This window comes from Myotis nattereri, assembly GCF_964212035.1.
Source record: "Myotis nattereri genome assembly, chromosome: 8".
In the NCBI taxonomy this organism is placed as follows: domain Eukaryota; kingdom Metazoa; phylum Chordata; class Mammalia; order Chiroptera; family Vespertilionidae; genus Myotis; species Myotis nattereri.
This window is the reverse complement of record NC_138083.1, coordinates 70,693,332-70,708,179: the sequence shown is the minus strand read 5'-3', so window position 1 is coordinate 70,708,179 and position 14,848 is coordinate 70,693,332. Positions and strand designations below refer to the sequence as shown.

The 14,848-nt window shown below is 52.1% G+C and overlaps 1 protein-coding gene across 1 annotated transcript in view; it reads left to right on the top strand.

Moving 5' to 3' along the window:
- Positions 1-5,414: 5,414 nt before the first annotated feature.
- The window catches only part of TOX2 (TOX high mobility group box family member 2), a gene marked incomplete at its 5' end in the record, with an annotated part of 116,421 nt that continues 106,987 nt past the window's right edge, over positions 5,415-14,848 (top strand). Inside the window, one exon of the mRNA XM_081097520.1 lies at positions 5,415-5,468. The remainder of the gene's footprint in view (positions 5,469-14,848) is intronic.

Below are 14,848 nucleotides of genomic sequence, written 5' to 3'. Positions count from 1 at the left end.
ATTCATTTCAAACGGGCCGGATCCGACCCGCGGGCCGTAGTTTGCCCACGGCTGGCTCAAGCCCTACCTCCATCCTGAGGACAATAAATGAGGCTGGGTGTTTCTTTGGGAGAACTGAGTCATCAATTTCCTATCTGATCAACTGCCGACGTAAGAGGGCAAGTCCAAGATTTGGGGTCTGCATAACGTCCCTGCTGGGCTTCACTGCAAGACTTCCCAGAGACCTTCTTGGTGCTGTGCTCCAGGTGGGATCTTCAGGCTTCGGTTCTGCTAATTGGTGCTGCTATTAACACTGTGATGCTGAGCATTCCTGCCTGGGCCTCATTCTTCTGATCTACAAAATGGCCACAGCAGTCCTATTTCCTGACCCAGACGATGGCTGTGAAGATTGACCTCCCTAATGCACAACACTGCAGGCATCTACAGAAAACAAAACAAAATGGAAAAAAAAAAAACCCCACCACAAAACAACACCCATATAAAACCTCCCCATGTTACACTAAGTAGTATAATTATGATGAAATATTGATAGCTTTACTTTTGAGATCAGGAATGAGACAAGGATGCCTGCTATCATTACTTCTTTCCAAAATTGTACTAGCAATACTAGCCATTGTAATAAGCCGAGAAAAATAAATTGAATGTATAAGGACTAAAAAGGAAACGTTAAAACTCATTTTTGCAGATGAGATAGAATATGGTATATATATTTGAAAAGCCAAAGAATCTACAAATTGTTAGAATAATTGAGTTTGGCAATGTTGCTATTATACAAAAGTCTACTTCTATATACGTTCCAGACCTATATTGCCGAGTAACAAACCACCCCAAAACTTCCTGGATTAAAACAGCAATACTCATTTAATCATCTCTCATGGTTTCTGTGCATTTTGGATTCATGAAGGGCTCAGCTGGATGTTTCAGGGTTTTTCATTTGGTTGCATTCAGACAGTGGATGGAGCTGGAATAGCAGGGGCTGGCCCTACTGAGGACTGGCTAGTCATCTTCCTCTTCATTTTGTCTCAGGGTCTCTGCATGTGGCCTAGGGTTTCAAAGACAAATGTCCCAAGAGAAGGCGTTAGAAAATACATCAACTTTCTTGACTTTGAGTCAGAAGTCATGCGGCATCACTTCTGCCACATTCTATTTATTAAAAGAACAACAACACTAAGACCAACCATTTTAAAGAGGAGGGCTACTAGACTCCACCCCTTAGGAAGAGTGTCAAAAGAATTTGTTGACTTGTTTTAAAGCCACCATGCAATACAGGCAACAAACAAAATAAAACACCACATAGAGAAACCATTGATAATAGTACCAAAAACATAAACACTCAGGACTAAATCTAATAAAAAATGTACAAGGTCTCTACATAGAAAACTACAAAACATTGCTGAGAGAACCTTAAAAAAAACAACCCTGAACAAAGAAAGGGACATACTATGTTTATGGATAGACAGACAATATTGAAAATGTCAATTTTACCCAAATTGATCTAAAAATTCAATGTGATAGCAATCAAAATTCCAGCAGGATTGTGTGTGTGTGTGTGTGTAGACAAGCTGATTTAAAAAAATATTTATTTTTATTGACTTCAGAGAGGAAGGAAGAGGGAGAGAGAAATAGAAACATCAGCGATGAGAGAGAATCATTGAGCATTGCCCCCTTGATGCCCCACACTGGGGATTGAGCCCACAACTCAGGCATGTGCCCTGATTGGGAATTGAACCGGGACCTCCTGGCTCATAGATCGACATTCAACCACTGAGTCATGCCGCTGGGCCAGACAAGTTGATTTTAAAGCTTCTATGGAAGTGCAAAGGCCAGGGACAGCCAAGGCAGTCTTGAAGAAAAAAGTAGGTAGACTTTTCTATAGGACATTAAGACACTCAAAAGCTACAGTAATCCAGCCAGTGTGGGAATGGCACAAGGAGAGAAAAACAGGCTAATGGAACAGACTAGAGAGTTCAGAAACAGTCCCATGCACACACGGACTACTTGATTTATGACAAAGTTAACACTGCAGAGAAGTGGCCGGGGGAGTGATCTTTTCAACAAATAACGCTGGGTCAGTTGGATGTCCAGATGGAAAAAAGGAAAGGAGCCAGTGGGAAATTCCTTCTGATGAGATATGGCCATGTATTTCTAGAAACAATGACTGCTAAAATTTATTTACTAGTTTTTTCCTTTCGGAGCTGTAATTTCCCTCTGTTGTTCCACAATCTTTGGTGAAAACGTTGCTCAGACATATCTTGTATTAATGGATCCTTATGGCCACTGTTGACAAAATAAAGTCCAAACCTACAGAAAAACTTTATAAGAGTTTGAGTCAAATCTGAGGCCTGACCCAGAAGCAAAATCTCAAGGCATTAAGAAAATGCTTTGAAGAATGGCTGTTTTGCAGTTCTTTTTATGCATTTAGAATTAAAGGAGAGAATGTAGGGAAAGTTACATGAAGTCCATTGGCAGTAGCTTAAGGAAGTGGAAGAAAGCAACGTGGGGAAATCTCTAGGACTGGAAAAAAGTAAATGGAGAGATACACACTTCTTTACATTGCTGGGTACAGGAGAGTTTACATTAAACAATTATAGTAATTAGAGGTGGTGTGTAGGCAACAAGATAACAATGAGGGGTCTCCTGTGGTTTTGTGCTCTGGCGCTGGTGGCTGTGCCTCTGAGGGATCTGGAAAAGAAAATTACTCTGACATTTCAAAGGTATGTTATCCTAAATGCAAAATAATGGGCAGGGCTTGCTAAAGGTAATAACTGACCTTGCTAAAGAAGCGATGGGCCTGAAATGTTCCTACCCACTAGAATGCAATCAGGAATTTATGATCACATCATCCTATGTGGTCACTTTCCATCGCTGAGTTAGTTAGGCTTGCCTTGTGGGTGCCCCCCCCCCCCCACGTTAGCCTGTCAGGTCTGCTACGTAGCACCTTTTATGTCCACCTCACAAATAGAGGACCAAGTAGCAGCTGGGCGCTAAGTTCCACGCTGGCTCCTGAGTGAGCAAAAGGCTCCCTTCTCTCCAAATAGCATCCCCTGCTCCATCCTGACCCACTTCCGGCCTCTTGGCTCTCCCCAGCCAGGCAGTGGTGGAGCGGTCGGTAGGAGGTAAGGGAGTGCAGACTTCCAGTGCAGACAACGCTTGGATGAAAAGGGGAGGAGCAACAGACCAGCTGCCCACAAGTGATGTGAGGAGTGAGGGGGCTTCTTGTGGGTGTTCGAGAGAGACCTGTTTCAGTCACCTCTTGCCCGGCCATGGGAGCATCCATTTCTGTCCAGGATCCCATGAAGGTGGGGCAGGTTCTGGACCCCTCCTGAGAACTTCAGTTTCTAGACCATTCCTATACCACCCCCCCCCACAACCCCCCTCCCACCCCAGTCATTAAAGCGGGCAGCATCCTTCTGCCTTCTCCCAGTGGTTTCCGTCTTGGAAACTCTGGAGGCAGCGGAGCCCATGCATCTGGAGCTCCATAACTGACAACAGGTCCCTTCCTCAGTTTCCTCTTCTGTAAAGTGAGAGTTTAAGCAAGCAATCTCCCAGGGCCCCTCTCGCACGGACTCGGATCAGTGGGACAAGTAGGCAGCCCCTCGCCCCCCCCCCCCCCAGACAGCACCCATCTCCGAAGGTGTTCCTCCCTCTCCCCCGCCACTCCAAGCCGCGTGGGGCCCATTGTCGCCTTAACTATTTAGGGCGAGGGGTGCCCCACTTCTGGGGAGGAGTGGCTTAGGGGCTTCTCTCTATTCTCACTCTTGGTGGCGAAAGGCGGGACGGAAAGGGTCTCTGGACAGGCGCACAGCCCTCCCGGACTCCCCGGGCGGACGGCCAGGCCCGGGACCCTTCGGTGGCCCGGCCAGGAGGAGGGGCCTCACCTCTGCGCCCCGGCCCCGGCCCCCGGCCCCCGGCGGCGCCCGAGGCCGGAACAATAGCGCGCGCGGGCGGGGGCGGGGGCGGGGCGGGGCGGGGCGGGGCGGGGCGGGGCGCTCCGCCGGGCACCGCCCCCGGCCCGCCCCCCACGCTCGCACACCCGCTCTCACATCGACTCCCACCCGCCGCCCGCCGCCCGCCCAGGCACTGCCCGCGGAGCCGCCGCCGCCGCGCCCGCCATGGACGTCCGCCTGTACCCCTCGGCGCCCCCGGTGGGCGCGCGGCCCGGGGCCGAGCCGGCCGGCCTGGCGCACCTGGACTACTACCACTGCGGCAAGGTAGGGCGGTGGGGGCCCGCGGGGGGCGGCCCGCGCCTTCGGACCCGGCCGAAGCCCGAGCGCCCCGGGCTGGAGCCCGGGCTGGAGTCACCTGGCGGCGTCCTCTCGGGGACGCACGCGGGGGAGGGGGGTGCCGGCGGCGCCCACGCGCGGAGAGGCGCACACCGCAGCCCCGCCGACGGGCACACGCCGCTCGCACGGATCCCTGCGGTGACACTCACGCCCCGAGTTGCTCTCATCACAGGCAGAAGTCACCCCGACAGGCGCTCACGCGACGACAGGGACACTCGCGCGTACCCATGCCCCCCCGACAGCCTCCATTCATTCACCAGCGGACCCGCGGTCACACGGACAGCCACGCACCCGCCTGCAGCCTCGCCGTCCCGCCCGAGCCACCCTGGCAGTCACGCACAGTGACACGCGCCCCTCGCCCACATGCACACACGGTCACACCGCCGCGCGCAAGTCACCCGCACGCCACACACCTCGCTCCACGCCCGCCCGCCCGCCCGCGGTCACGCCCAGCCACAACTGGGGACGGGCACACAAAGAAGGCGCTCCGACAGCCAAACGCTCGCACTCCCGACGACTCCCACGGGCACACACCGCCGCGCACAGCCGCCCAGGGACGGTGACCCTCGGGCACACTGACCGCCCTGACGACCACAGCCACGCGCGGTCACGCAGGGGCAGCCGCAGCCGCAGCCCCGCGCCGCCCCTCCCCCACCGGGTCAGCCACCCTCGCGCGTCGGAGTCCAACTTCTCGGGCTTCGCGGCGCACTAATTGGGCCGCGGACTAATTGGCTGTTCCTGCCCGGCGGGCCTCGGCTTCCGAGTTTGCAATGGCCAATCCAGGCCTGCTCCCTCCCTGAGCGGGGCACGGCGTCCCTCCAGGCCGGGGCTGCCGTGCGGGGCGGCGCCCTCCCCTCCCGAGACCCGCTCCCCCCACCGCCGCCAGGTTCCCGCGGCGCTGCATGTCTGGAGCCCAGGACAGGAGGCGTCCACTCGCGCTCCCCACGCCCCGCAGCCCGGGCCCGTTAGGTGCACCTGCGCCCTCTGCGTCTCTTCCTTCGCCCGGGAGGAAACTTTAAAACTTAGTTAGGAGCGAGACTGTCCGTGCGTCCGCGGGTCGGTGCATCTGTCCGGGGCCGGCTGGAGTCGAGCGCGGCTCTTCGTCACTCGGAGCCCGGATTGAACGGCGCGCGTGGGTTTCCCCGCGGCCCTGGCGCAGATGCGCGGGCTCCGTGGCGCTGCTCGGTGAGTGCGCGTCGGGCGGTGGGATCGCGGCCCTGCCAGGGTCTTAGCCCCACCCCACCCCCTGGCTTTTCCTCCGGCCGCTGGCTGTGGGGGGGGGGGGGTGCTGTGGCACGCGGGGCTCCCGCGGCCGGGCCTCTGAGTGCGTCCCGAGGCCCTGGGGAGCGGCTGGAGGAGCCCTGGCAAAGCCCTCCGCAGTTTGCCCCTGGCGGGGCGTGGGGTTGGGGCCATAGGGCCTGGGGCGGCCTGGGGGTGGGGGTCGGGGTGGGGGTGGGCGGCTAGTGAGGGCTCTCCAGGATGGCGGTGATTATCTTTTGTCCGGTGACCGGCAAAGTTGGAAGCCAAAGAGGGGGATGGTGTGTGTCCTGAGGAGAAGGCTGGTTCTCTGGCTGTTTCCAATCTGATGGAGGAAAAATTGATTAAAAGTAGCAAGTGGAGTCTTCAGGGAGGAGAAGACAGTTAGGTGTGGGGGCAGCTGGTCTGTCTTCTGCCCTTGGTTTTGTTATTTTTTAAAATATGAAGTTGGCAAGGCTCCAGCCTCTGGTTTGGGGATCCGTCTGGGGACTGGAAATTTGTGCGTCAGAGTCTCGGTGGGTGGGTGTCCCTCATCCAGGGAGTCCTCCTTTGGGGGTGGTGTTTCTGTAGAGCAGGGCAGTCCCGTGTGGGAGCCTTTGGGAGGCGGCACTCGGCCAAGGCCCTGGTCTATCTATCCTGATGCTCTGTAAAGCTCTGACTCAGCACCAGGAACCCGTGTGAAAGCCCTGGCCGGGAGGGAAAGGCGCAGGGAATGAGAAACGGGTGATGCTGGCTTCTGCCTGTGGTCTAGGACCCGCACCTGTCCCAGGGCTGAGGGCGTGTCCAGGTGGAGGAGGGTGGCCAGCTGAGCCGAGAGGATGGGCGAAAGAAAGGTGTTACCTTGCACTTGGATGTGCGACATGCTTCTCGGTCCTTCGGGCTTGTGGCGTGGGCGGCATGGCAAGTCACTTGGCTCAGCTAGGGGTGGGCCAGGGGCCTGTTAGAAGCAGATCCCAGGTGGACGGGGCCATTCCGTAGTGGTGGTTGGGGGATGGGGCGTTATGACCAGAAGCTGATGGGGAGGGAAATGCCCAGGCTCCCTCCTTCAGCTGGTCACTGTCAGAACCGGAGGAGAAACCAAAGTGCAGCCGTGGCCACGCTTAGGGGCCGTAGATGGGGCTGCAGAACCAGGACATAGGCCGCACACTGGGGGCTGGGTCCTTGGTGTCCAGACAATAGGCTTGTCCCCGAGGGACCCAGGCCTGAGAAACACAAGGGCAAGCATTTGCCCAAGTGATACTGGACAATCACTGCGCAGTTGACCTGGAAGGGCCCTTGGCGACTGTTCCCTTGGTGACTGTCCCCTTAGCGATCCTCTACACAGAGATTCCAGCCTCTTTAAACCAAAGTCATGAGCAGTGGCTGTTCTTTTGGTATCTCTTGTTTGAGAAAATACACAATGGCAAAACGCTGCTATGGTTCTATTTTTGCTTTAGATGTGTATTTTATTAATCAATAATATTAGCATGCATTTAAAAAAATAGTTTACCAAGAGGTGAGGCAGGCACATTACTTATTGCATATAAAATAACAGTGCTTGGTGAGCAGAGGTGCTTGTGCTCCTGTGGCCCCTAGGATCTGGGGCACCATTCTGGGAACCATCGATCCCCTCCTTCCTTGCTTCACAGAAGGGAAACTGAGTCATGGAGTAGTTTACTCAGAGGTTACATAGCAAGAAGAGAACAGAGCTGAGGCCTGAACGCAGGTTTCGTGACTCCCCGCTTGACACTCATCTGGCCTCCCCACAAGTCTCTGTTGTGGTTGGGGGACTCGGAGCTGTGACAGCCTTCCTAGGGTAACCGTGAATACCCTTCATTCAGATTTTGGCAGGGCACTTCACCACACTGGGCATTGCCTGAGGCCCCCTGCTCCACTAGGGCAGACGTATGTAAAGGCCATTGGTTTGGGCAAACCTGGGTTCAAATCTCCATTGTGTCTTTGCGACCCAGGGCAAATGGTTTCTTAGCTCATTTTTTGTTGGGATATGATTTACATACTATAAAATGCAAATTTTAAGTGGACAGTGGTTTTGATGGCAACCACCATCGCATTCCAGATATCCTAGTAGAAGCATTTCCATCATCCCAGGAAGTTCCCTCGTACTCCTTTCTAGTCTATACCCCTCCCCCCTCCTCTAGAAGAAACTACATATCTGATTTCTCTTATCAAGTTTTGTTCAAGTTCAGTTTAAGTGTACGAAGTATATTTAAGTTTTAGAACTTCATATGCAGCATATATATTTTTGTCTGGCTTCTTTTTGCTCAACACAGTGTCTTTAAGATTCATTGTATTGTGTATATCCATAGTTTGTTCCATTTTATGGCTAAGTTATATTACATTGTATGATATAGCACAATTGCATTGTCTAGTCACCTGATGATAGATATTGGGTTTGTTTCCAGACTGAGCTATTATAAACAAAGCTGCAGTGAACATTCTTATACAAGTATTTTTGTGGGTGGGACAAATAATTTAATATCTCTGAGCTTCGTTGTTCTCCCAAAGACAACATTGCCTGCCTCAGAGGTTTGGGAGGGTTAAATGAGGATGTAGGCTAGGATAGTCCTTGGTACATGCCAGCTATGAATTACATAGTGATGGTACCAACCACCTGGAACCTATCCTGGTAAGAGGCTTAGCATCTGTGTTTTAAGCATCTTTCATCACTGGTCCAAATATCCTTCAAGGCCAGCCTGGGTATGACTTTTTCCCCTGCAGTGATCCATGGCCAACCACCTTCTTTCTTCTCCATGCTACCCCAAACTGGTACTGCATGGGATTCAGCATGTTCTGCCATCCATCAGTCAATCAACAGTTATTGAGCATCTCTTTGTGCTAGGCACTGTGCTGGGCAATCGATGCTATAGCATTGAACAAACTCAGATCGCTGCCCCCTGGAGCTGATATATAGTATGGAAGTCATAAGTATATGGGTGAAATGTGTGGTATTGTGACCAATGGCAATACAGTTATGGAGAAAATGAAGCCGGGAAGAGGGTTAAGAGTGCCAAGGCCAGGTGCTGGTTTGCAAGTAGGGAGGTTGGGGAAAGCCTTCTGGTCTCAACTAGTGGTTCTCAGATTTCTGTACACGTTAAGAATCACCTGGCCCTGGCTGGTGTGACTCAGTTGGTTGGACATCATCCTGTGCACCAAAAGGTTGCCGATTCTATTTCTAGTCAGGGCACGTGCCCAGGTTGCTGGCTTGATCCCTGGTAGGGGGTGTGCAGGAAGCAGCTGATCGATGTTTCTCTTTCACATCGATATTCCTCTCTCTCTCTCTCTCTCTCTCTCTCTCTCTCTCTCTCAAGATTTTTTAAAAAAATCATCTGGCAAGATTTTAAAAACAGATTTCTGGGCTCCCCCACCAGAGATTCTGATTCAGTTGGGCTGGGGTCCTGAGAACGTGCATGTTTAATGAGCTCCCAGGTGAGGCTTCTGCTGGTCCAGCAACCACGTTGTAGGTAGTAATGGTTTGGTTGTTTGTGGGCTCCCAGCAGGCAGGAACCATGCCCAGCACCTGGCACAATGCCTGACCCATAATTATTCAGGAAATATGTGCTGGTGCATGAATGAGTCAACTCTTCACCCACCCACACAGCTCTGGAAACAGCATCTTGTACCTGGATGGGATCTGCACAAGTTTGGTTATGAATGATTGGCGTCTCCTGTGATAAAAATCCATGAAGTCGGAATTGCTATTCCCACCTTATCTGGACTGGAGATACGTGGGGCCTGCTCAGTGTCCCTGCTGGGTGAGGTCCCCACAGCTTCTTTCTGCAGGGGCGCAGGTGGATGTGGGTGGGACGTGGAAAGAGCCCTGGGCCAGGTGAGCTCTGAGCTGAGATGGCGGGTCCCAGGGAATTCTGGAAGGATGCCTGCATCTCTGTTAGGGGGTTCTTTTTTACTTTCCATCTATAGCTCCTCCTCCAGCCTGTCCTGAAGGATCCTCTAGGATCACACTTCTGTACCTTACCAATCTCAGGAGGGGTAGCCCAGGCCTGGGACTGCTGCCCCCAGTCTGCTGGCTGACCCTGAGCATGGCAGTGGCCTTCTTTGAGCAAATCAGTGACTATGAGCCTAGTGAGATGGGGAGCTGTGGTGTGGAAACATAAGGAAATAAAGGCTGGGCAAGTCTTTTATAACTGAACGGTGTAGTGTACCCAGCAAGGAAGAGGATGATGATGAGTCCTCACAGGGCAGTCACCACTAACTCTACCTTAACTTTTGTATCCCCATAAGTCTGGCACATAAGTGCTCAATAAGTACAGGGTGGGCAAAAGTCGGTTTATAGTTGTTCATAATTAATCAATAATAATAAAAGAATAAACTCGGTTTCCCATATTCACAACTGTAAACCCACTTTTGTCCCACCCCGTATTTACTGAATGAGTGAATGAATGAATGAATGAATGAATTCAGGGTAGCCTGTTGTACCCTGTGGCTTGAGGAACTTAGCATCTGTTTGGCTCATAATCTGAAGACTTTGTGGTGAGCACATTGAGTCTACAACAGGGCTGGGGCCAGCTATCTTTTGGCGGACCTGTCATTCTTAGGGGGCCATCCCTGACAGAGGAGACCCCCGGGACAGAGCCCAGCACAGGGAGCAGCCAGTGCGTCGGGATGAGCAGATTTGAGTCTGTGCACGCAGGATAACGCCCCAGGCTACACCCTTGTCCCAAGGACTCTCCTACAGTGTGACTGCCAACTCTGTGTGACTCCATAGGGCCATCTGTTTTGCTTCTCTGATTTACTAGAACTGGTCTCAGAATAGGAAGGCAGCGTATGTCTGGAGCCCGGCAGACCTGGGTGTGCATGCTGCCTGACGATGGTCGGCACAGGCAAGTCAAAAAGCTCCTGTGCTTCAGTCTCCTCTTCTGCAGAATGGGCACATCAACCCCCTGCCCCCTGTGGGCTGCCTGCTAAGAGGGCTGGAAATCAGGCACGTACAGCACGTAGCCCAGCAGGAAACGCATTCATTTCTATTCACAAAGAGCAGCGCAATTGAAAGTTAAAAAGGCCAGGGGAGCCTAGTTTCAGCGAGGGCGGCTGGAGGACGGGCCATCCCCCAGTGCAGGGGGTCCTCCTCACATCAGGTGTTTCCAAGCCTTGGCCTCTGGATTGGCTTTTCCCGAGCCTCTGATTTAAGAGGTCTCCTGTTGGACTGTTCAGGATTATGAATGGACAGGGGGCTGCTCATTTCCTCTGCGCCTTTCTGTTCCCTTCTTGAATCTGTGTGGGAGGGGAGGCAGAGAAGACTGGTTCACGTCGAAGCTGCCCCGTTCACTGGCGTGGACTGGTGGCCCGTGCACATCACGTAGCCACTGCAGGTCTCAGTTTCCTCATCTGTACCAGGGGCCCTAATGCCTTCTTCATAGCATTGCTAGGAAGCTCAGATTGAAGTCGCAGATACGGGAGTTCCCTTTAATTTAGAACAGTGTTTCCCAGCCTCGGCACATTGACATTTTAGACCTGATAGCTCCTTGTTGTGGCGGTCACCCCATCTATTATAGGATGTTTTATAGCAGCCCTGGTCTCCATCAACGAGATGCCAGTAGCAGCCCCTCTCTAGTCGTGAAAACCAAAAATGTCTCCAGACTTTGCCAAGTAGCCCCTGGGGGAGAAGATCGCCCCGATTTGAGAACCACAGATCTAGGAAGCGTGGTGCAGGCAAAGTAGACAGCAAAGGTGATGAGAGTGGCAGAGGTTTAGGGTTCTTGCTTTCTCTCCAGTATTTTAGTTCTGTGTCTCTCTGTCAGTAAATTCTCCATGTGGTTGACAGTCATCTTGTTTACATGGACCCAAAACCTACACAGTGGTTTTTCAGCATGGTTAGGAGCAGCAGTAAAAACATATGGTAAGTAATTATTAACTTAATGAGTCGTGGTAAATTGTAATTTTATATCTTACGAAAACATGTGGTGTAACACAGGGTAATAAATTCTGATCAATTATCCTGAAGCTTAAACTTGCTCTTGTACAGTTGTGATTTCTGGTGTCTGCTAGAGTGAGCAACGTTGCAATTTTCCAATATGTACTTACCTGTTTGCTGCTGGTTTACAGGTGTTCAACAGGTCTTTATTGAGTGCCTACTGTGTGCTGGGCGTTTCAGCCATGTCCTGAAGGCTCAGTGACTCAAGGGGAAACTTGTCCTTCCTGGATGAAAGGCTGCGTGGATCTGTAATTTGTTTTTCATTTTATATGTAACTCAAAATGTAATTCATAAGTAAACATATACTTGTCTGGGGGAAGCGACAGTGCCAGGGGTGTGGGAAGGCTTCACAGGGCAGAGTCTTACAGGAAATGCCAAGAGGCCACATGGGGGCGGGTGTGGAGTGGTGGAAGGGCATTCTAGGTAGAGGGAGCAGTGTTCCAAGGTGGCTTGGAGGGTGGTCTGGGGCTACTGTCAGCCTCGGGTGGGGAGGCCTGCCTGCAGGGAGCCGGGACACCAGCAGAGACCATCGTGAAGAATGGCTTAGGCCAGACTGGGAGTTTTAAGTAGCAGAGTTCCTTGGAGCCCGAGGTGTGGTGCAGGTATGGAGAGCTGTTGCTGGATTCAGACTGTTGTCAGCAACTGTGCCTTGGTCTTCTGCTGATGGGAAAGTTTAATAACTTGTGTTTGACTTTCCTCAGTAGCCAGGGATGCTCTGCTTCAGTGCAACAGAGGGCAGTTAGAACACAGATTGCTGGGCCCCAACCTCAGCAGGGCTCAGGAGGGCCTGAAAATGCGCTCTGCTAACTAGTCAATGATGCCAGTGCTGCTGGGCGGGGAGGCACACCTAGAGAACACGGCTCTAGACTAGGTTATGGGAGGGTTGTCCCTCCTTGCCGTAGGGCCACAGGGATGCACTGCTGGCTTGGGCATGTAGCTCTGGCGGGGCCATGGTCAGGTATCCCGGAGACTCCTGCCTTCTTCAGGCCGCCTGCAGGTCATGGGGGAGTCTCCTTCACCTTGGAGAGACTCTTACATTGGGTTCCCTGGACACAGACTCAGTTGGAGAGTTGCTGTGGGAGGTTTCTTTGGGGGGATGCTCTTAGGAGGTGCACCTCTAAGGGAGTGAGGAAAGCTTAACTGATCAGAGGGAGATGCTGGCCCAGGATGTGGGAACCAATGAAGGCATCTCCCCGGGAGCTCTGGAGCTAGGCCGGCTCTTCAGAGTTATCCCGAATGGAGGCCAGGGGGCTGCCCATGCCTTAGATTCTTGCCCTCCCTGTCAGTGGCTGTGATAGTTCCCTGTGGCAGGGAGCAGTTCCCAGTGGAAGCTATAGCTCTGAGCCCAGCAATGACAGTCCCAGCAGTTGGGGGATGAATGCATACAAAGGGGAGCGCCACCATATCAAGGGGATGCATCTTGGGGAGAAGACTCACCTTCCTCTTGTTTCCAAGAACCATCTGTCACTCGCTGAAGGTTCTTCTCTATTTCATGGCGTGAGTGAGAGCTGCAGAATAACTGCTTCTCAGGTCCGAGTGGAGTGAAAAAGATCACAATGGAATTTTCTGGGGCCCAAGGAGATTCTCCTAACATTCTATGGAAGGAGTCTAGATTCTTGGGCTGTGATGTCACATTTTCCTGTTTGGTGTGGAGGACTCCAGACTGGTTTCTGATGAGCTTCTGGGACATGCCTCAGGGGGTCACCTCTGGGCAGGGCACCATGGCTTTCTCTTGGGGCTGGAGTCCTGTCACATTCTTCAACAAGAGGCTCTTTGCCCTGCCTCCGCCTTGATGTAGGTCAGTGTCCATGGCTTTGCCCTTCACCATCCCTGAGCTCCCAGGAAGGTCAGAGGCAAAAGAGTGGGTCCCTTGGAGCCATAATTACAGGATATCATGGCACATCTTTTGCTCATTACTCACTCCTGATTGCATTTCATTCTTCTATCATTTCCCCCTTTTATACTGAGTATCCCCATTCTTTATTTTAAAAATTGTGTTTTTGACCCTGGCCGGTTTTCTCAGTGGTTAGAGTGTCAGCCTGTGGACCAGAGGGTTGTGAGTTCGATTCCTGGTCAAGGGCACGTCCCTGGGTTGCAGGCTTGATCCCCAGCCCCGGGTCAGGGTGCGTGTGGGAGGCAACCAGTAGATGTGTCTCTCTCACATCCATGTTTCTTTCTCTCTCCCTCTCCAGTCTCTTTAAAAATATCAATGGAAAAAAATATCCTCGCGTGAGGATTAACAACAACAAAAATTGTGTTTTGTTCTCCGTAAGATACACAGAAATAAGAAATTAGACAATAAAGGGGAAAAGTGGGGTCTGGAAGAGAGGAGAGGTAAAATGTATGTGCTGTATCTGCCATCTTGAACTAAAAGTCCCCGCTAATGGATTTTAATTTTTAAAATGTATTCTATTTTATGGAGAAAAGTGGGATAGAAATAAGCACAGACTATTCTCTGAGCTCTCACCACATCTCAGGTACATTCACTCGTATTATCTCATTAAGTCTTCATAAGAACTATGATAGGCACATATGTCCCCATTTTGTGGGTGAGCTCCAAATGGGTCAGGGTTCAAAAAGCGGCAGAGGAGTGGTCAGCAGAGCTGGGCTTGGCCTGTGCGCGCTCTGCCCCTCTGCCCTGCAGCCTCCACCCGCCAGGTGCCAGGAGCGCCACCCTCTGCAGGGGTGGAGGCGTGGGGTCAGCTTGCCCTTGTTTTTGCTGTTGGTGCATTGGCTCTTCCGGGGCCCAGGGGGTTCCCAGCTAGGCCTCCTGCCTTGGTTTTCAACTACAAACATCATTTGCTAATAGAGTGCCTCCACATTAGAGCTAATTAATACGTGCTTATCTCAGAGTGGGGCCTAATTTGCAGGAATGATTTAGAGACTTGTTGGAAGCGAATCCAACCCAGGAGCGTCGCCCAGGATCAATCTCATGCATACACTCCGCTGTTCCGTTGTGCTGTGCTTTGGCTCGAACTGAACTTGATAATGTGGAAGATGGACTCTGGACCTTTTGTCGCTAATTTATTCTGCAAATTTATCGAGTGCCTATTGGGTACTTCCTATATTCTTTAAAAATATCCCTCCACCCCCATGCTTTCTCTGTACTGTAAGTCCTCCTGAGCTGTAAGTTAATTTTTATGCAAAACCAGTTAGTGGATTTCAATGTGACTCTCGAGTTCAGTGGAAGTGCTTGGGTTCCTAACCTGGCACTTGCAGGCTGTGTGGCTTTGGACCTGTCACTTAAGTTCATGGAGCCCCTGTTTCCTCACGTGACCTTCACTTGCATCTCGGATTGTGGTGAGGCCTCTGGGACGTCAAGTAAGTCGTCCCCTCCCTCATTCCTGCTGCCAGGTGCTATTCAGGCCATCGAGGCCCC